The following is a 21,758-nucleotide window of genomic DNA, read 5'->3' as shown; positions in this document are numbered from 1 at the left end:
ACTTGCTTTGTAACTCAGACAAAAGCCTCGGTCTGCCTCTCGGTCCTGACGACAGAGAAGGCATGTAGATCAGGTGTGGCCTCTGGTCTTGGTTCCACCCTGACCACAGCCAACCTGGTACAGAGTCGGGGTCATCATTTGCCATGAAACCACTTTTTAGAACATGAAACTGTACAGACCAACCCTCACGGTCTCCCTCTTCCACCTTAGCGTCCAAATGAGCAAATGAAACATAGCCAGCCTGCGATGCTCAGCCTCTGGCCTGAGTTAGTCACTTGAGGCCATCTTCATTATTTCTAGAAAATTCTAAATGTCAGTGATACTTTTTCTTAAATGTCTCCAAGCCACATGACCACGTAAAGAGATTGGATTGGCCTCCAAACAGAAACAAAAGCCGAGTTTTGAGGATCTGATTCAGGGGCCCCAGAGTTCCTTCAGGTTTTCTTTGAACTTCCCTTTGGGGTTACACTCCCTCCTGCATTCACATAGCAGCGATCTAGTTCACGACACATGTGGAATTATTTCATGACACTGAAGTAATGCCTTTGTGTGTCTAAGGAATAACCATTTTGCACTTGCTGTACTTGGTAAGCTTGGGAGAAAGACTAGAGGTGAAAAGATCTTCAAACCCAACTGCCGGCTTCCCTCCCATCAAGGCGGTGTGGAAGCACAGGAGAAGGTCCACTTCAGGACAGGGAACAGGCCTTGAGGGAGAGGGGAGATCCGATCTGCGGCCCCTGGAAACACCCTGCTCGGTTGGCCTCTTTGCTTTCCCTCCTGGCCACATTCACAGTCAGTCGGTGAATGTAGGTGTGGAATGCATTACTCCCCATGTAACACCAACCTTCCACCCAGCTTCAGACCAGACCTGCTTCTTAGGGAGTGGTGCGGACGGGGAGGCACTTTCCCCGAGCCTCTGGACGGACACAGCAGCCTCTGATTAGTCTGAAGACCCCAGGTGGCTTCTTCCCTCATCCCTCTCAGGGAAACGCCTGACTCATCCTAGAGAATCTCCCATTCAGACCTCGCCTTGATGCTCCACCACGGCTGTAAATTGACTGCAATCTTCAAAAAGATGGTCTTTTAAATGACCGTTATTTAGCCCAGAAGGGGTGACATACCAAAGTGGAAGAAGCAAGACCTTGATGACAGTACCAAACATTTCTCCCCTCTCCAGCCCCACCCCCCATTGCAGCGTGTACCCAGAGGAGGGATGGTCCAGTGATACGAACGGAGGACCTTCGCCCTCCACCTGGCTGTCTTCACCTTGTGCTCCCATTTAGGTCCTCACCACAAGCTCCACGTTCGGAAATTCTCCTTCCATCTTGGGGACGCCTTTACCCTCAGTTAGAAGGGGAAACCGAGCAGGCTGTATCTTTGGTGGGTCAGGTGTGGAAGCGATTCATGTCCCTTCACTGCATCACTTTGGCCAGAAGTAGGCATGTGGTCCTACCTAGTCGCAAGGGAGTTGGGGAAAGCAGTCCTCCCATGAGCCCAGAAGGAGAAAGGAAAGTTCTGCAGCGGTATCTCTGCACAATGAATGATCACGTTTTGGAAGCCCCAGCTCTCCTCTCCCTCCCGGCTTGCCCACCGAGCAAGGCGCTTCCCAGGCAAGCCGCCTCCCCTCGCAAGCCCCCTCGGCACCTCCCCGGCCCCTCGCCTGCACTCAGCTCCCCTCTTCCCCCTTGCTCTTTCCCTGACAGCGCCTGCAGCCTTTTCTCAGTTCAGGGCCCCTACAGGGCTACAGCGCACATGACATATGTTCTGTTAAACGTTGAGGATTTGCATAAATCTCACGGAAACCCATCTAATACCAGAATTGCCCCCCTCACCTGTCCCTCCCTGGGTCTTCCTGTCCCTCTGTTTCTAGAATGCTCTAACCTCTTCTTGATTTTTACCTCTTCTAAGACAAAATTGACTGTAAATTATACATCTATGACTAAACTCCTCTCATTCTAGCTGTACAAGAAGGTTCCCAGTGTATGATGGTTTTGGGGGGAAAGAGGACACATTATGTACAGCCTACGAGAGGAAAGAAATACATGCATCGATTCTTCTTTTCTCTTTTTGTGTTAGTTTCAGGTGTATAGCAAAGTGATTCAGTTACATTCTTTTTAAGATTCTTTTTGTAATTTTATACTTCTTTTTAAAAAATTTTGTTGAAGTATAGTTGATTTACAATGTTAGTTTCAGGTTTACAGCAAAGGGATTCAGTTATACATATATGGACTTTTTTTTTCAGATTCTTTTCCATTATAGGTTATTACAAGATACTGAATATAGTTCCCTGTGCTGTATAGTAGGTCCTTGTTGTTTATCTACTTTACATACAGTAGTGTGTATCTGTTAGTCCCAAACTCCTAATTTATCCCTCCACACCCGATGCATCAATTCTTAATCACCATCGCAAGAGAGGCTCCCTTAGGGAGAGAGGGAGAAGGAAATTGAAATGGTTGTAGTCTGTCCCCTAAGTCTTCTTCCTTAACCTTTATGAAACTTTCCATCAATTGCAGAGATGGACGCTGAGAAATGTTTTATTCTATCACAGTTCTGCATATGAGTAACAAAGTTCTGAACGCAAAAAGAATCCTTGTTTAGCAAATGTTCACTGGTCGTGAACTTGCACCAAGCAGGCTGCTGTAAAACCATCGTGAACAAGATGCTGTGTTTCCCCAGGGACAGAGAAAAGCCAGAGTCCCCATGGGGTGACTCTGATGCCTGAAGCACACGCTGAGATCAGAGCCAATCCTACAAGGAGCAATTAAATTAATAAGCATTTGCTTCTTGCCAAGTTTTCCGTTCCCTGGGTCCTGTGGGGAAGAGAAAGGTAAACCCAGCTTAGAGCTGCACTCAAGGAGCTCAGACGTGGTACAACTGAGAACATTTGGCTTCTGATCCTGCTCTGTCTTTCTCTGCTCTGCTCTGTGCTCTGGGAGGCTGACCCGCAGGGACTGCATCACCCGGACTCAGACTCTTGGGCCGAGAGGTTCTGTTTGTCCGATGAGAGGCGTCAGAGAGGTCAGAGGGCAGAAGAGAGTGGCTGGGGTATTTCTCTCCTGTCCTGTCGGCGCTTCGGCACTGCGCTCCTGGCCTTGGCTGCAACTCTGCACCTGCAGTGCCCGCCAGGGGGCCCCTCCCCTGTGGGGCCGGCTCTCGCTGGGCTCACATCCCCACGCCACAGTGACCACTTCTGGGTGTTCTCTCCCTGCTTTGTTGGTGGGCTGCCGCCCCTTTTAGAACATGTTCTGTGGGTTCTGGCTGGCAGAAGTCCCACTGAGACGGAACAAATTACTCGAGACTCCGTGGAAAAAGTCAGGAGAGCAAGAGGGTGTCGGGAGCCAACTCCACGAGCCTCTCAAATGCTCCCACATTTATTGTGTACAATCAAAGGAAAAATCATTAACAGTTGTGTGACGGGATGCAGGAATTTAGGGAAAGACAAGATGGGATCGAGATTGTAGAAGTCACAGTGAGTACAAAGGCTTAGTTTATCTTTAGGGAAGATATGGGGAGAGAGCAACAAGATACATTCTTTAGATACGTTAATTACAAAGTGGACCACCAGACCAGCCAGTTCCTAGTTTTGGGGATAAAAGACTATCTAACAGCAGGCACGCCCAGCATTTATAGCTGAGGGCCTGGGTCGTTGCTTTGCAACCAGCAGAGTTATCTAAAACCTCAACTATGCAAGCGAGGCATTGTCTCTGCTTTTTATGGCTAGGAGACAGGAGTGTGGACGCAGAGGTGCCTGCTTGCAAAGCATTTACTAAGCACATTTGTTCTTCTTTAAGGAGACAAGTGGCTGGGGTCTGTTACAATTTGTTAACCCAATCATGGGCTCCCACAATGTTCCTTCAGAGCGAGGACCTTGTCTGTCTTGATCACTGCTGTGAACGTCCGGTGTCTAGAACAGTGCCTGGTGCACAGCAGGGGATCAGGGCTTCTTGTTCAGTACACGAGTGAATGAATGAATGAACGCAATAACAAAACCATCATGACTTACTGCTTGCTAGATTCCTACCCCAATATCATTCATTTATTTAATCAATAAATGGTTACCCCGCATCTGCTACAATCAAAGCACTTTCCGTCACCCCGAGAAGAGGTGAACATAGTTACATATCCAGCCCTGACAACCAGGGCTTCTCCAAACTAGCTGCAAACCAAGAATTCCACACCGCGAAGAAACATCACAGGTGAAAGGAATTATCCAACCAAAATTTACTCCACATTCACTTACTTATTTCTGAATTTCTCAGAAGATTGATACTATTTCTACAGTTATTTCCCCATTAAATTACTTTCTCTCTATAATTGCCAAATCTTCAAAAGCAGGTTAGGACTAGTTTCAGCAGTTCGCTGGTAAGAGTTTATTTAGTGTTTATGATATATAATATATAATGTATAATATGTAACATTAAATACTAACATATAATTATGTGTAATTTGATAGAATGTATTTATGTTTATATGGTTACATGTATTCTGTCAAATGATGTGTATATGTGAATTTAAATATATATTTTATTATATTTTATATATGGATAGATCTATATATATTTATCACTAAACAAATGCCAGCTAAATGCTAAAACTAGTCCTATATATAGTTATCCATATATATACAGCTATGTTGTTATGGACTGAATGTGTCCCCTCAAAATTCATATGTCGAAGCCCTAATGTGATGGTATTTGGAGGTAATTAGGTCCTGAGGGTGGAGCCCCATCATGGGATTGGTGTCCTTGTCAGAAGAGGAAGAGTCAGCCCCCCTTCTCCGCCATGTGAGGACCCAAACGAGAAGGTGGCCGTCTGTAAAGCAGGAAGAGGGCCTTCACCCAGAATCCGACCACACTGGAGCCCTGATCTCGGACTTCCCAGCCTCGAGAACTATGAGAAATAAATAAAAGTTGTTTAAGCCACCTGGTCTGAGCCCCAGCCCAAGCAGACTAAGAGATGGAGATGCAGACGAAGATGGAGGAAAGAGACACACCTCTGTCTCATCACGTGGCTACACGCTTGCATTCTGATTCCATCACCTTGACTTACATGGGAGATAAACGAGTTAATGGGTCATGCTCACTTCTTTAACTATGTCCTGAGGGCAGCCATGTTCCTGGCCACACAGAGAAACCTGAGAAGGATGGAGTCCACTCAATGACACCGGAGGACTTTTCCTGCTTCAGGAATGAGTCTGAGACAGCGGGACTCCTGGGAGCAGGGCACCTGCAACGGGAGCCTTCATGCCCTCCAGAACCCCAGACAGACTTGCATTCATGGTTCTCTTGTTTCTCTCACGCATAAAGACACTGAGGACAAGTCAGGACTCTGGGTACAGTTCTGGGTGATGGAGAGCAACGCTCTAAGTCTGAGTCTTCCAGAGATGCTAGGAATGTGACACGTGGTATGAAAAAAAAAAGGTGATAAATGCAGCTGAAAGAAGGACCCGCCCACTCTTCAGAGGCACGCTGAAGGTGATGCGGGGACTGGAGACCGTCCCCAGGCAAGCACGGGGGCCACGTGCTGAAGACAGCAGGGCCACTGGAGGAGAGTCTCCCCATCCAGGAATGCTTGGATTGAACGGGGACAAATGCTCCCTCAAAAATCCATGAAATATCCAGACATCACCAGTTCCCCTTGATTTCTCCCAAATTCTCCCAGCTGAAATGCAGCTCAGTAAGTCAGTGCCTTTGGTGAAGCCCTTCAGTCCCCTGTCCCTGCCATCACTGGCCAAACCCAGAGGAGAGAAGATGTCCTCAGGGGTGAGAGGGCCCTGCGGCATCCAGAGATAGATCGGGGTTCTGGCTGCAGGCGGAGACTTCAACTCAGGAGAAGAGTGCACCTCGCCCAGGGACCCAGGGATGGAGGCACGGGAGCCCCGTGCTGCGGCATGTCACCACCGTGCCCTGACATGCTCCTGGGGTTACGACACAGCACTGCTTTCATGCCTCCCAGGTTTGCTATAGGACTTCGCTGCAAGGATTTTGCTGTAGCCTTGCCAGATGGAGCCTACAGAGGCCAGTGCCTCTCCGGCTGGCTTTTCCACCATTCCCCATGCACCAGACAACTCATTTCACTTTCTCTTTATGTATTTTCTCTTCGCTTGAGCAGAGTAAAGTTAGAAAGCCCTGTTTTACGGAACCTGGCCTCCCGGTCTCCCGTCCGCACTCATGGTCCACCCTGGGTATCAGGCACCTGTCTGAGCCAGAACTCTGCGGGGTTCCATGCCAGCAGCTGTGGTCACAGGACACTGGCACCCGGAGGCAGGGCTGCCGTATTCCCTGGAGCACAGAGGGCCTGCCGACAGCCGCAAAAACGTCTTTCCAGCGGTCCCAGAACTGCTGTGTGGGGCTCTGTCTGTGTTCTTGGGAGTTCTGGACACAGTTCCCCGTTCTCTTCGAGTTTCCCAATGATTCTGGTATCTGCTTTTTACAATAAAGAGCCATGACACAACACTGTAAATCAACTATGCTTCAACAAAAGTGAATTTCTTAAAAACGAGCCCATGTGCTTTAAGGAGGGAAAGAGAGTGAGCCAAAGGGCCAAGAAGGACCTGAGTCGCCTCCAGCCGAGGTCAGTCCTCTGATGTCACAAGCACTTGACAAAAATCTGAACACGTCCCTCTCTTCACTTGAGGATACAGTAGCCCTTCCTGACAAATAACAGAAAAACGAGCCTCCTGATCTTTCATTTCATGGAGTGATGTTCGCTCGCCTTCAAGGACAGACGCACAGTCCCCGGAAGATGCATTAATGCCTTAGCGCCTAGTAACTCACACCAAAAATATCTTAAAGGCCTCTCAGAAGCATGTAGAACAACTTTGGAAGAAAACAATAGAGCGCATGCTTAGCATGCATGAGGTCCTGGGTTCAATCCCCAGCTCCTCCATCCAAAAAAAAAAAATTAATAATAGTAAGTAAATAGACCTAATGATCTCCCCCCCAAAATAAATAAAACTAAAAAAAATTTTTTTAAATCTAAAAATTCACAACCTAAAGGTGAGATTCAAGAACTTCAGCTGCAACTTGAAATGCTGCCTGCACTATGTCAAGAACATGCAATGAAACTTTGCAGAAAATTGATCAGGGAGGTAACTGACCTCTTTAGAGCAGCGGCAGCATGAATTGGAGGCACGACTCTATCTGGAAGACGGCTGAAGATCTGGAGAACTACAACCAATGACTTCCCAGCTTTGAAAGCTGGATGGATGATCTTCCATGAGAAAAAAGCTCAAGAGAGCTAGCTGGCATCTTTGTCAAGTAAAAGAAAGTTCAAAAAGCTAAGGAAAGACAATGGCTACAGCAGACAAAGGCTGGCTGAAGCAAAGTTTAATTTCCAGTTTTCTCAAGCAGCCCTGAGGTGGGCTGATTAATGCCCACACCCTGACGACTGGATCCTGTCTGTCTACTACGTCACATGGCAAAAGGGACTTCACAGATGTAATTAAGGTTATGGATCTTAAGGTGGAGAGACTAGCCTGGACTAACCAGGTGGACCCAGTCTGATCACTTGAGCCTTTAAAACCAGAGACATTTCTCCAGCTGGAGCCAGAGAGACCCAGCAGAAGAGGAAGTCAGTGAACTTCCAAGTGAGAGATGGACTCCTTACACTACTGCTGGCTCTGAGATGGGGGTGTCCGAGCGCAGAGAGGGGGCTCTGGAAGCTACCGGCAGCCCCCAGCTGACAGCTGGCAAGGAAACAAGGACCTCAGTGCTGCAAAGAACTGGGTTTTGCCAACAACCTGAATGAGCCTGTTATGAGCCTCTCTGTATGAGCCCATCCCCTCAGTGCTTCGACGCAGCTTGTAAAACTGGAGCAGAGGCCAGTGAGCAAACCCAGACCTCTAGCCTACAGAACTAGGATCAGTGTGTGTTGTTCTAAGGTACTAAGTTGGGCTGATCCGTCCAACAGCACCAGGGAATTAAGGCCCTTCTATTCAACAGCAGCCCTGGGCAGAGGTCAGACAGAATCCTGGCATCCCTTGGGTCAAGTCCCTGAAGGAGGAGGAGGGTTAAGGACTCTGGAATCCAGGGTCACATGCAGGTCTGATTCAGCTTTCAAAGCACTGGACCTGCGCACAGCCACGGCCACAGGAGATCTGTCTGCCTTCTCTAATCTTTAAAAGTCGTTTTGATTGATCTGTTTTAGTTTAACTACTATTATTTACCTGATGCTACATTTGCTCCTATGGAGGTCTGATACAATTACAGTTCCTAAGGCAGTGTTTCTCAAATATAGGTGATTGTTACGTAATTCTCATGCACATATTATTTCCACTGGAGTGGACTCAGATCGTATAAATATTGTATTTTGCTTGAAATAAAAGGTGTATTATTACTGAAGCCATCACTGAACTCTCACATGGTCAGGTGGAGGCATTCAAAAGAATAAAGATCATTTCTATATCCTAGGAGCTGTTATTAGAAATCTGTGGATGTATGTTAATATTTACCAAAAAAATTGTGATTATTTTTAAAAACAGCACAGACATGTGCATTTGCAGACACACAAACCCAAATGACGCCGCCACCCCTAGCTAAACGTAATATTATATTTATTATCACCAATCCACTGATCACTTTAGAGGCTTTGAGATTTTGCATTTGTTTCATATTTTTCAATTTCTGTTTAACCTTTATTTTCTTTAGGGTCTCCTTTACTGTTTCAATGCCTCTAAATTTTACGCAGTCAAAACAAGTTTTCCTTTTGTGAAAAAAAAAAAAAGTAACAATACTTCTTGAGCTTTTGTTATGTCTAGGAACTCGCTAGATGCTGGAGACCCTAGCTGACCAGACCTTGTCTTGGGTCCCGGAAGCGGGGGGGCATGGAGTCGGGGAGGAGAGGCTGGGAGACAGATGGGTAAACAAGTGATTGCTGGGTGATGCAACATGGGGGACCCCAGGGCAGGTGCAGAGTCTTGTGGGATTGCTGCGGGAGAGGCAAGCTCTGTCGGCCGGGGTCAAGGCAAAAGAGGCAAACTTCCAGCTGAATTTTTAAAAAGATTTAGAAATGCAGTGTTTCTGTGGATCATGTACTATGATGTTCAGAGTATGATGACGTCTATACTCTTGCCTCTTTTGAATTTTGTTGAGCAATTTAGCAAGGTTGTCCCCTAACTGCCTCTTCTATTGTCTTTGAAAACGCGTCTAAACTGAGCGTTGGAAATCTGGCATTTTATTCCTAGAGCCAGTGTTTGCTAAACAAATGGTTTGGGCCTCAGTTTCTGGAAAGATGGCAATAAATCATAACCATCCTGCCTACCCCATAGGACAATTGTAAAGATTAAATTAGAGCATGTATGTGCAAACACCAGGGCATGCTGCAAATTAATCCAGGTCATGCTGTTTCTACACTGAGCTGCCTGTGGCTCGTATGAACTGACTGCTATGTATGAGAAGAAAAGATTGATCAGAGCAATAAGAATATTTGATTCCTCAGCATTCCACGGCACCTTTCTTCTGAAGCCTTGCACATCTGTTCTCTCTGGCCTCCTGAGGTCTTTCCAGGGTAAGCTAGGGTTCACATTACAGCCCCAGACTTGCAGAGGAATGAGGAAGATGTAGCCACAGGCCCAAGATCCACAGGGCAGAGTCCGGCCTGGACTCCAGCTCTCACATTCCTATACACGCGTGGTGCTCCAAGCACCACGCAGGAAGGACAGTGATGCTTTCTAACAAATTATTTTAATAGCCATCCAGATAAGGATATATTAATTCTAATTGCAGATGCTTATCAGGAAAGTTCATTCTCTTCAATATTCAACTGGAGGGGAAAAAAAAAAAAAACACCCTAAAATGGTAAAGGAGAAAGCACTGCCCAGATTTCTCATCCTGCACCAGGAAGCCAGTATGTTCCAGCCCTGCGAGCTTGGCCTATCATTTAATTTCCTAACGTCGTGGTCCTTTTCTGTAAAACAGGGTTAACATGGAAATCATATGTAACATGCTGTATATGAAAGCACATGGCTCAGTGCTGGTCATACAGTAAGTAAGCCATGTATTTCAGCCCTTGTTTGGTGCTTAAGAGCCTATATTAAAACTATACTAAAGGGTTAAGACTCTGATACCAGTGTTCCTCAGACAGTATTTTGTGACCTTTACCATTCAAATTACACATCAAAATTTGAGGATTGAAAAAAAGAGTGAGAGACAGGGAGGGAGGGAGGGAGGGAGAGAGAAAGCGGTGTGAGGGAGCTCTGGGCTGGGAAGACTGCAGGAGGCCGTCTCAGAGACCGGTTCTCCACGGGAGGTAAGAAGGCCTCAGCTCTACGATGGGGGGAATCACCTCCTCCTGATGAAGGGGAGGCAATGGGGATAGGAGGGACAGTGGGGAGAATGTAAGGGAACAAGACGAAGAGGAAGGTGGCAGCGGGACAGAGGAGGAGGGACACAGACAGGACAAGGGGAGGAGAGCAGCCCTGGGACTAAGGGAGGCCTCCCCCAGTGGTCAACAGATGGTGCCTCACAGCCCTGGTACCACCTGGAGGGTGTGTGAAAACTAAGGGGGCAGTCGTTCGTCTCACTCAACACCTGAAGGTCAGATGCCGATGGTGCGGACATCGTGGACTACACAGGCTGGTCCCACAACCCAAAACACAGTCCCACATCCTGCTTCAGTGTCTGAGTTCAGGAAGGTGACAGACCCAGGACTCTACTTTCCAGGTTAATACAAAATGTTTTGCTTGGTTTTTTTTATTGACAGGGGGTGTTGGGGCTGATGGGATGAACCCTGGCCCTAGAAGCATTTCTGACCCATCCTTTCCCTTAAGCCTCTTCTCTCTTGACCACGCCGACAGGAGGAGCTGCCGGCCTGCAGGAGCTCCCCACAAAGATGCTGGACTCTGGCCCTCTCTTTCCCGGGGCTCGGACACCCCCCACCCAGGAAATGTGTGTTCTATAAAGAAGCAAGCAGACCTGCAAACAGTCACTAGCACTAGTTTTATTGTATAACAACATGATTTTTAAAAATAAAACATTTAATTCTGAGAAAGTTGTGGTGTATCTGGCAAGCGGGCCTCGTTGGAGGAACTGTAACTTCTTCAAAATGGTGCCCACGTGGCCTTCATCATTCCAAGATCGAGAGGAATCTGTAACATCATCCAATTACGAAGACCTCGAGCTGAACTCCCAGGGCCATCCAGCCTCTGCCCTCTTCCTGCAGAGATGATCCTGCAACCTTGGACCAGTACACAGACCCCAATTTTTGCATTAGCTGAGAAGGACATAAAAATGCCAATTTTTCAGGGAGGAAAACATTACAACCTTCAGATCGAGGATGGGGTATTTCCCAAGTAGAAAGCCAACGGAGTAACTGTTGACGATAAGACTTTGCAACCAGCCGCCCCGGGCTCACCATCTCAGCTCTGACCCTCACCAGCCTGTGACCAGCAAGTTTCACTCATCACGGAGGTCATTCAGTTCCCTGAGCTGCCTCACAGGGTGCTTGGGAGGACGGAAAGGGTTATCTGCTGTCCGCGCCAAGAGGACCGCTTGGCACATGGGAGTCACCCAGGAAGTGTCAGTGGCTATTACAGTTCTCCCTGGGAAATGTCCTTCCCTGGCATCCGGTGGGCCCACGGGAACAGGGCCACACTGCAGACGACTTGGGTGCGAACCTGCCACCCCAGGTGCACGGTGCTCTTTGTATCCGTGTCCTCAAACACCGATCAAATTAGAGGGAAAGCTCTCCAGGAAGACAAGACCCCAGAGAGCTCCCCATTGACAGGCTGAGACCAAGACAATAGGAGTCATGGGAACCCGAGCCTTATGATCAGAAGCGTGCAGACAATACACCGCTTTGTTGTGTCCCATGAGTTCAGGGCAGCCAAAGACGCTGCCAGTACAGTAGGACAGCGGCTGACGTGACAGGATTTGCAGTCTGACTCTCAGTGGCTGACTGGTGGCCAAACTGCCTTCGGCAGGGCTCTGAATCCACCCAACAAAGGGAGGGAGAGTGTTGAAACGCTCACTTCCATTTGACTTGAAAAGTCCCAGATCATCTGAAAGATAATTCAAAATTACACCAGAAGGCCGCCTGTGCATTTGATGATGAGATTATTAAATTCATTCCATTCCTGAGGTCTCCAAGGAGGAAGACAGGGACGGTTAACAAGTGTGGGCAGAGAGGAACACCGTGTAGGATTTATCTGAGGATTATCTCACATCGGCCTGGGCGGTGTATGAGTTTTCTAGGCCTGTCATAACAATTTACCACAAATTGGGGGCCTTCAAACTACCGAAATTTATTCTTTCACAATTCTGGAGGCTAGGCGTCCACAGTCAAGGTGCCAGCAAGGTTGGTTCCGCCCCGAGGGCTCTGAGGGACTGTCAGTTCCACACTTCCCTCCCAGCTTCTGCAAGTCCCCAGCCGTCCTTGGCACTTCTTGGCTTGTAGTGACATCACTCCGGTCTCTGCAGCACTTGTCACACGGCCGTCTTCTCCCCGCCTGTCTCTGTGTCTTCCCACGGCGTTCTCCTCTGTGTGTGTGTGTGTCTGTGTCCAGCTTCCGTCTTCTTATAAAAACACCAGTCATGTGGGATTGGAGCCTGCCCCAACAACCTCGATTTACCTTGATTACATCTGCAAAGCCCTTTTCCCAGACAAGGTCACATTCACAAGTACCAGGGGTTAGGATTTCGGCATATCTTTTGGGAGAACACGATTCAAACAGTGACAGGTGGCGAGTGTGCTAAATGCAGAAGAGAATTTAGAGTTAATCCAGCTCTGCCCGTTGGGCTGAGTACCTTCATTCCTTACGTGAGGAAGACAAACACGTCTAACCTTTGGACTTGATTTTGGCCGGGATGACTCTCTTCTAGGTTTTCACTCGAGTTCTGTTTCAGTGTTTTTCTCAGAAATGATATTTGCCTTGTCTTTAGATTCATTAACCCTTTCTGGGGCTAGGTCGCCCAGAATGTCAAAGGACAAAGGCTTCAGTTGGTCACTGTTAGAGTAACAACCCTCTAAGAGAAGTTCTTCAACTCTTCCCAGAGGCTATGTGCAGAGAACAGCAAACAGGGTCCCTCTCTTTAAAGAAAATCTAGAATAACACCATCCAGCCCCTTCTGCATCTTAAAAGCAGGCATGAAGTTTAGTTTGAGGCCAGTAGCTTCCAGAGTTACGAATGGAAGACAGAAGGAAAGGATGGTGACTTACACTTCCACGCAGGCAAAATGGTTCTTCCTCCGTTCCCCATCCTTAAGGAAAAGACAAGCAAAACTTAAAAAAATTGCTTGTGGAGAGTATGGAAGTTATTTCCCTGTTTGTTTGTCTGTTTATTTACTTATATCTTGGGTCAGCAGTTGGGGACCCCAGGTCAATCCGACTGCTGCCTGTTTTGTGAATAAAGTTTTCCTGGAGCACCTCTATTTGTTTTACTGTCTTTCGGTTGCTTCCCACTACACAGCAGAATTGAGTGTTGCTAGCAAAGCCTACAATGTTCACTATCGGGCCCTGAACAGAAGAAGTTCACCAACTGTTTACTTAGATTTAGGGAACGAGGAACTAAAGGATACCACAAGACACCAAACACCCACTGTACACATGGGTGACAGGTAGTAACTTGCAACCTCTTGGCGCTGCCATTTCTTTGACAAGCCTGCAAGCTTAGTGGTAAATGCTTGGCATTAGTGCCTATTGGTATAAGCCAAGCAGGGTTTAAACAACCAAAACCCCCCAGTAATTATAAGAATAGAGATTCCCAAAGTCAGTGCTATTAAGAGTCAGAATCCCAGAACTGATAGAAAAGAAGACTGAATCACAGTCTAGGAGAGCCTTCCACGGCTTGATGGTTAAGGTGACTATCAAAGGAAGGATTTCAATGAGCCCAGACTCTTGTATCTTCCCATACATAGAAAAACGCTAAATTCATTAACCTGAGATGTCTGGTTTTCTTTAATTAACAGTAATCTTCTGATGTTCCAACTCAGTTTTGTTGCAAAAACTGTGTATCTTGGCTCCTCCCCTACCTCTTCGGAGCCGTCCCTCAGAAGGATCTGAAAGTCTGCCTTCTGGGCTTAAGTCCTCAGCAAGTCCACCTAATAAAATATACTTCTCAATTTTTAGTTTGTGCTTTTTTTTTTCCCCAGTCGAAAAGGGGATACAATCTTCTTCTTATGCTTGTTTGTAACCACTTTTTGGTGTCAGATAAAATCTGGCACAACTTCTCCCCGCTACTGTCCTTCTTGTGCTTTGTATCCTCCTTGGCTTGAGTCACCACATTGTGGGATGGTCTACCCACATGGTGCTGGGGACCCTGAGCCCTTCACGGGGTTCCCCCAGAGCAGCCCAGACACACCAGCGCCCTAGAAAAAGCACCTGCCACTTTGTGCCCAGGGCTGAGGCTTCTCCCCCCAGCTCCTGGCCTCTGGCTTTAATCCAGTGTGCCCGGATTCTCAACCCAAACGGTGCCTTTCAGGCCAGGCCCTATGGATGAATGCCTCGGCTGAACTGTCTGCCTGGCTTCCCATCAGATCATCTTTGAATCCAGGCTTGGAGGCAAAAGTGCCAGACCTGATCTATCTCCGTCTGCTCTGACCTCATCATTTTTCCCCTAAGGGCACAATGTCCAATCTCTACCACTAAGCCACAGGGACTTCGACGTAATATATTGGCTGTTGCCTTTTTGCTGAATCTGCCTTTCTGTGACAGTTTCTGGGTTAACCCATCTTAGAACAAACCAGAACCTGGAGGGTCTGCTAACCCTTCATGTCCTAAGAGAATAAACAAATCAGTTTCTATATAGACAGCATTCAGAAGCACGCCTGACTATAATAAGCACCTGACACGTGTGAGTTACTGTGTTATTCTGTTATTTCAGCCAGGGACTGTAGTTACTTCAGCGCTACCTGGTGCTCGGCGAGCTCCTGGGACAGAGCACTCACTCACAGGGTTTGTCTTCAGGCTGCTGAAATGCTAGTCTACCTAGTGTCTCTTGAATATTTCTCAATTCTTGTTTCCAGGTGGAGGAGAAAAGCTTACAAGATGTGCCTTTGAGTAGAATGAGAAGGCCAGAATACTTGTATTTATTTTTCTTATTTTATTTTTTAAGCCACTGAAACTCACTTGAGCCAACAGATAGGCAATCCTTGAACTTTCACAAGCTTTGTCTAAAACAGATGTATGTTTTTCATCCTCTCAACGGAATGTCTTTTGAAGTTTTGCATGTGGCAAGGATTGTTTTTTCCCAAATACCAGCACAGAAAGAACGGCTCAGAGTCAGGGACAGCGTATTTATCCAGCATGGCTGCAGCCCTCTGGGCTCATCCACTGTCACGAGCTGCTAGATTATCCACAGTTATGACGTGCTGAGTATTTACTGCTCCTTTCCTGAGCTCCAGGTCTCTCCAATGCTCTTGTCCTGCCCTTTGAACTCTTCAGCCAGCTGGCCCTGGGAGACAGGGCTGCAGGAAGGGGTGTAACAGAAACCAGGAAGCAAAGGTTCTGGTTCCCCAGGAGCAGCGGAACTGGAAACGGGCCTGTTTCAGAGATTATTTGGGACAAATGCACGCTCTGCTGTTTCCGACACTACCTGTCCAGTGTCTGCTCCAGAAGTAGCAGCGTGGGATGGATAATAACTCGTGGGCCTGAAGGGACCAGACCAGTAACCTGGGAACCACAGGGAAGTTTCAGACAGTGGGCATGGCTCCAGACATGAGATCATCTGTGATCTTTAGACTTGGGTCTTGTTTAGAGCAGCTGGAGCCGGAGTAGGGCCCATACCAGCCTGTAGGTAAGAGGGCCGCCCAGAGACATTTGTCTGACACAAAGCCCAGGAGACTGCTTATATCTCGTACTTGCCTTTATCACACAATACCACAGATATTTACCCATATTCTCTACTAAACTCGGAGCTCCTGAAGGGTTATGATAAGATAATTTTCATGTTTAAATCCCCATTGCCCATCAGTCAGTCAATTCATTAGTCAATCAATTACTTCTAGGTTGAAAAGAACACGGCGCTTTCCACCCCTCAGGTTAGACCAAGCAGCTGGGATACTGACGGGGACTCAGGGACTCCTCTCGGGTGAATCAGAAGTGGTGCCTTCCTCTCCCCGACCTCATTCCTGTGGTCATTGTCACGTGGACTGGGAATGTCAGTCCCACTCTTATCTTAAAACTAGAAGGCTCTGGATGTGGGGCCCTGGAGGAACACTGGGGACCAAGGACACTTCTCCTACCCACCTGCCAGGTGACGTGAACGCCCTCCGAGCCTAGATGGCGCAGTTCACCCAAATGCTCACTATCTATTGACTCCTTCCTTCCTAGGAAAGAAGAAAACTGCTTCCCTATCGCTGTGTCCTCGAGTGTTCTTGATGTGCTCTGACCAAAGGCATCTCTCGGCCTTCGTGCCACCCACAGCGTCGCCGTGGCTGAGCACTCTGGACGTGCGCATGACGCGTGAAGGCCCACCTCCTGGGAGTCACAGCAACACGTGGATGGTACAGTGGGGCGAGAGTCCCGGCAAGGGAGGCGGCCACCCTGCCACCTACCAGAGAACAAAGGCCGCCGCGAGTTTCTCCCATTCTCTATCCCCTTGAATATTCTGTTTTATTCTTTTTAAATGAGTCCACATTTGCCTTTTGTTTCCCTAATTTTAGTATCTCATTCTAGATCTGTTTAGATTCAGTGCCCTTCCTGGACCTACTTCCAGCCCACTAGTTTACCGTCTGTGTCCGATGTTCCGGACTCTGACCTCTGGTCAAATATTTGATACAAGAAGAAAAAGAGACCTTAAAACTTTCAAAGGATAAGAACCAGAACAGCACAGCCAACCCCTGCCAGCGGCCACGTGTTGCAGAGGTAGATGTGGATGTTAGAAGGGTGAGCAGAAATAACTTACACTCCACACTCCCCTGGTTAAGCTGAGACATTATAAGAAAGTGTCAGGAAACAGACGAGGGAAGAGAGGGAAGGAATTATGAGGTATGCTGGCTGGAAGCCACGTGCCTAGTCGGGGAACCGATTCTTGGACCACTCCCAACAGCAACTCCCAGCCTCTCCGGGATTCTGGCAGCCCAGAACTACCTACTTATGATCTGGTCCTGATATGACTGCCTCCACCCCTGCACTTGCATGAGAAAAGTTAGACAGCAGAGATTCATTACGTTTTTTAAAAGAATGTGAATTAACAAGACTTTCATTGTAAGCATTTTACAGCATCCCTTGAAACACAACCCGACGCCTTGGCTAAAACAAACCACCGGTTTAAAAAAAAAACCACTTGAGTCGTTGTGAAGGTATGACAGCCCTGTGGTCACCGGGTAAGCACTACTGTCACGGTCCTGGGAAACAGCACAGAGCAGCTGCAACCTCAGTGAGGCGACAGTGCCAGAGAGGGTTCCCAGGAGGTCCAGATGCCCATCGCGAAAACGAATTTCAGGGCACTTCCTCCAGTCCTTCCAGGAACCCCCCACCCCTTTACTTGAGCTGGGCTCAGTGCGTTTTCAATCCTTGCCTACATCATGCTGGGCTGGCACTCAGAAAAGGGACAGATGGAGAAAAACCAGTAAAAAGCTGTGGCGGGCCCACCACCTCTTTGGCCCAGCAGAGCACAAAGCTTTGTGGGAGTGGAAGGTGAGAGAGAGGCTGCCTCTGTGTCTGCGATGACTGACGAGCTGCCTCATTTTCCTGTAACCAGATCTTACACCCTCCTACCTAACAGAGCCTCCTTCCCCTCTGAAATGTTTAACTCTGGATAAAAGAGGGCATCTTCTTGGCTTCTTGGGCCGGTATTCTTTGGATAGAGCACAAGAAAAAGAGACATCAAACAACCCAGAGAGGAAAAATAAAACGACACATGGAAAGCTGTGGCAAATATACTCCTACCCAAGCGTGCACGCTCCATTCTACAGAGCACGTAGAGGAAGGCCCTTGATTTAGGAAAAGAATTTATGCCATGATCACACTTACTTGGCTTTTCGATGAAAACGTCTTGGCTCTACAGACCAGTCTAGCTGCCTAATTTCTACCATAAAACAAGCTCCAACTGGAGCACATTTCCGTAAGGCGGAAATGTGACGTTTGAACATTATTTCCCCAGCTCCCCCGCCCCCCCCCCCACTATAACTGCTTTAATTCCCTTGATCTTAAGGCCTGGTCAACACACAGTGGTCGGTGGCCCTTTCCCTCACGTCTCTGCTCTCTGCTGAGTGGCTGCGGGCAGTCCATGCTCACACAGGAACGAGTGGGGTAGACAAAAGGCTTTAGACTAGACAGGCTGACAGCCCACAGCTAAGGAGCCCAGGGCTTTCTTTGGGCCTCAGTTTCCTGGTGCACAAAATAGGTATTTCCGCCCTCCTGGGTGGCTGACAGGCTTACAGAGCTCCAGGCTCGGGGGTAGGTACCACAAGGCTCTGCATTCCACACCTGCACTCAAGGTAACAAAGCACTTGCCTCTTGAGAGTCTCTGTTAGTGGGTCCAAGAGTGCTTGGAATTTAAGGACAAGGTTACAAGGCTGGGAGCCGTGGGCAGAGGATGGGGGATTTGCTCAGGGGGCACGTCTGTGCCCTCACTTCCTACTGCACAGGTAGAATGCGCTTTCATACCCCTACCGTGGACTCAAACCGAAACCTCAGAGAAGCTTCAGGAAGCTTGAACAGAAAGGCTGAAGGAAGGTGAGCAGCAGAACTCAGCACAATTCCGCATCACAATCAACACGGAAATTCTGCAGATAAAATTTATGGTGAAAGAAAGAAGTGAATTAATGGGAATTACAACTTAATGAAGTCAGAACTAACTACCATCTCAGCTGTTTTTTTTATATCCTGAGACAAAAGGAAGTTTATAGTCATCCTTATTCATTGTTATTCCTGTTTTAGCCAATTCAGAGTCCTTGGGGGGAACTAAAATGTCCCGTCACATCTTAGGGAAATTAAATTATTTAGAGCCTATAATAAATCTCTTTGACTCTTTGTTAACAAAAACTTCAAATCCATTATTCATTGATGGATTCCAAGAGGTAGAAAACTTATTAAGCTTTAATCATAGGGGCTAAACAGCCAAATCCAAGCAGTGAACTTGAATGAATTTAGTTGATGATGTGGACAAGAATTTCATTCTCTGAAATCGCTTAGAAATAAATTCTATGATTGTTAATGTGAGGACAACAGTACATGTGGACATCACTGTGTTAATCTTTATCTAGTTGGCTGTAGCATTAAAATTTAACTAGTAGGTTACTTAGTTACTTCCCCAGTGTTTTCTATAAAAAATAAAAAGCCGCTTAGGAGGTTTTATAAAACAGAGCTTGAAAATCTACGTTACATATAGATGGAAACCAAATGTAAGTACATGAGATAGAACTAGGAATAAACCCAGCAAAAAATTGTTTACTAGTTACTTGGTACCAACTTTTTAACCAGGTGAGGCAACAACAGTTTGACTTTTTATAAATATAAAATGCTGATCTTTTTACTCTTTCCAGTTTAAACCTCACCTATGTGAAGGACATTCCAAAAATACTTGTCTCAGAATCTTCTAATGAGTCTTCTGAGAATCCAAATCATATCTTAGTATGATATTTATATTTGATATTATATCAGATTGAATTACTATCTTTCAGCCTGATAGCTTGAAAACAGGGACTATCACATCACTACAAAATCCTACAGAAAAGCACATCTCAGCAATAGTGTGAATTTCTGGGAAACGATAGGATTTTTTTGGGACTTATATACACATTCACTTTTTTTTTTAAGATGGAAATTTTCTGTAGGAATTGCTTGAAGCTTCTGTTTACAGGCTTTAAAGACTTCACATACACCCTACCCCTCCACTTAGTACACTATTCTTTTATTTAAAAGATTTTCCCAGTAAAGTTTGAGTTTTATCACCAACAAAAGCAGTCACGTTGCAAATTTCAGAAACACACAAGCCTTTAGGCTCCAGCACCCATAGCCTTAGATTTTCTGAGTCCTACTTTCAAGTATTCTGTCCCATATCCTGTCCCACAGAATTTATCAAAATAGCCAAGAAATCCCAGCATGTTGGCAGAAAAGGAAAAAAAATTTATAAAAACATTCACAATTCAAAAATGATTTTAAGTCACAGATGATGAATAACCACAAGCTGGAGAAATGCTGTAATTAGTGGTGGAATTAGAAGAAGTTTTTTAAATCTGATACCATGCTAATTGATAAAATTATTTTTTCCTGATCTAATTAAGGTTTCTGATATACCAGTTAAAAGTATTAACATCAACATTTGCTGTGGTATCTCCAACATAAGACATAACACAGTAATTCAACAATAACATTTTGAGTGTCTCTGGCTTACTCTGTACAAAGCATTATCAAACACTACATACAGTTATAAGCAACCTCCAGGGAGCTTTTTTTGGTATTTAACTAGGAAAAATTTTCAACATACACAGACGTGTACAGAATAGTATTAAGGAGCCCTCATATACCCATCACCTAGTTTTAATAATTATCAACCCATCACCAATCTTGTACCATACCCCCAACCACAACTCTACCCTATATTATTTGAAATCAAATATTATATTTATTATTTACTCTTGATTTTGACACAAGCATTTTTTTTCATGGTTGGTGTTTTGGTTTTATTTTTTTACATTTTTTTTATTGAGTTATAGTCATTTTACAATGTGTCAAATTCCAACACAAGCATATTTTTATTTATTATTATTTATTCTTGATTTTAAACACAAGCATAACAGCATTATGTCATCTAAAAATAATAATTCCTAAAAATCATCAAATATTCATTCAGTGTTCAAACTTCCCTGCCTTTTAAGTCTCTTTTAATCTATATAGCTCGTGCTCTGCTGGAGTTTGAGTTCCTCCAGACAGAGACCCCAGGACAAGGATTCAAGCACATGTGGTTTATTTAGGAAGTCTGGGGGACCCACAAGGGACAGAGACAGCGATGTAAGGGCGAAAAGGCAACCAATGAAGGGTATTAAACAGAAACCGATGACGCTATTTTAACCATTGACCAGTACAGGACTGAAGCTTAATCATTTCAAGGAAATTCTTGGCAAAGGTATAAACACACACACATACACGCACGCACACACACAAACACACCACTCAGAACTGTGCCCCAAGAGGAAGCGTAATCTACGTTCCACGGGTGCTCACTGCTACTGACGGGTCATTATTTCTAGGTCCTCTTGGTGGGCAGAGCTAGGAAATTTTTTTAAGAGAAATACATCCTGAGCTCATTTTGATGTTCTCAATTCAAGTCTAGGATTACAGAGTTTGTACTTCTTTGATTTTTATATCTTTTTTTTCCTATACCATCACCTTGATTCTTAATAATACAAACATAATTACTTATCTGCCATACCCTGTATGATATACTACAGTTTCAGAACAGCAGTGCTAATATTATTATAAACAGTATGATCACTGAAAGTACCTTAAAGCATATTTGCAACTCCTTTTATTCTTAGAATATATCCCACTAGGCTTATACATTAAATTACTGGGGTTTTTTTTCAAAGTCCCTTGAAATAGTTCCTCTGTTAGTTAAGCGACTAACTCAATATAGTAATCTTTATTTTGCTTTCCATTTTCAGGAATTACTTTAAAAATACTTTTTAGTTTTTATTTGTATTTCCTCCACCCTGTTCCCAGTACAGGTAAACATCTTTTTTATATTTTTTCAGCTTTTTAAAATTACGCTCTTGTTTTGTTGCTGTAAATTTAAATATAAGCAAATACATATTCGTATTCCTCCTAACTTTTTTGGATAAATGGTAGCATATTACATATTCTTCTCCACCTTGCTT

Source organism: Camelus dromedarius, chromosome 19, assembly GCF_036321535.1.
Source record: "Camelus dromedarius isolate mCamDro1 chromosome 19, mCamDro1.pat, whole genome shotgun sequence".
NCBI classification, from domain to species: Eukaryota; Metazoa; Chordata; class Mammalia; order Artiodactyla; family Camelidae; genus Camelus; species Camelus dromedarius.
The sequence above is the reverse complement of the archived record's forward strand: the minus strand, read 5'-3'. Positions refer to the sequence as shown.